Here is a 1,528-nt window from a genome sequence, read left to right on the forward strand (position 1 = left end):
CTTGGGAAGGATGGTTGATTTAAACTCGGACTAGTGCGTTAGCCAAGTCTGTGATTCTTAAGATTTACCTGACTTACCAGTTTACCCTTTTTTGGGGGGGGTGCTTAGTATAGCCCGTCTAGCATTGCCGTATATAAGATTTATTAATGTTGTTTTTTAATGGTGCTGGAAGGTTATTCGGTTGTTGTTGTATTGAGAGGGCATACTATAATGTTTAGTACCTTTATATTCCAGTTTTTTTGTACTGTTATTGATTCTGCTACTGTTATGGTTAATATTATTGCTAGTGCTATTAATCTATATATCTTTTATAAATGGACCCTGATATTAAAGACATGGGTATTTGATTGGGCAGCATTTTCCTGGTACAGGTGCACCATTTAAAAGGTGATATTTTCTGTCAAACATTTTTTGTTATGTTTTGAATAGACTCATCTCTATAGTTTAGGAAAATGCCACCCAAGAAGGTTACCCGATCTAAAGAAAATAATAGTAGTTTTATTATGGGTCCAGTTATAAATGAAATTCTGGATTTGTTGCGCCAACAACAACAATAATAGCAGTAGCTAATGCAACAGATTCATCGGTAATAACATCGGCAGAGAGAGCCAAATCAAACTACTAGTTTTAAATCCTTTCAGTCTGTTAAGCCCCAAGAGTTCAAGGACGAAGTGGGTCTTGTTGTTACCAAAAATTGGCTTAAAAAAATGGAAAAGGCATTTACCCTCACGCAAGTAAGCGATGATCTTAAGACAGATTATGCAAGCTACTTCTTGAAAAAAATGAAGTGAATTATTGTTTTTTTGGAAAAGTATTTTTCCTGACTGAGTGCGGAGTCATATGGAGATTGAGTTTCTAGAAGTGAAGTAAGACGATAGAAGTGTAGCTAAGTTCTCAGAGTTGGCTAGGGTTGTACCAGATTATGGATGCTCTGAAGCTCAGAAGGCAAGGAGGTTTCAACAAGGATTGAAGCTTGAAATTCGTAGTGGAGTGGTGGCAATACAACTTAAGACGTATCCTTCCGTAGTTCAAGCCGCCTTAGTAATTGAATTTGATCAAAAGTTAGCCGCTAGATAAAAAGAAGATAAGAAGTGAAAGATAGATGATATGGAAGAAGCATCAGGTTAAGAAGGATCCAGCCAGAAGTCTTAGAAAAAGGTTGGAAGGAGTGAGAATAAATAATTCAGAGGAAAAAGTATTGCTTTAAATAGGATTAGTAACACCTCAGTCAGCTCTAATCAAGCCAAGTACGTTAATTCGCCTATATCGGAGTATAAGCAATGCAGTAAGAGGCATGATGGAAGGTGTAAGGTAAATACTGAATGTTTCAGGTGTGGACAGAAAGGACACTACACGTTAGAATGTAAGGTGGAAAATCCAGGAGTCACCTGTTACAACTGTGGCAAGGTGGGGCATGTTTCCAAGAACTGTAGAAGTGCTTCCCGAGAAAGCATGGGAGGTAGTGCATCAAAAGGTTTGACGTCCAGTACAGCCAAGGCTAAGGCTTATAATAGGAATAAAAGATCAG

The sequence above is a fragment of the Apium graveolens genome, chromosome 3 (assembly GCF_009905375.1).
Source record: "Apium graveolens cultivar Ventura chromosome 3, ASM990537v1, whole genome shotgun sequence".
NCBI classification, from domain to species: Eukaryota; Viridiplantae; Streptophyta; class Magnoliopsida; order Apiales; family Apiaceae; genus Apium; species Apium graveolens.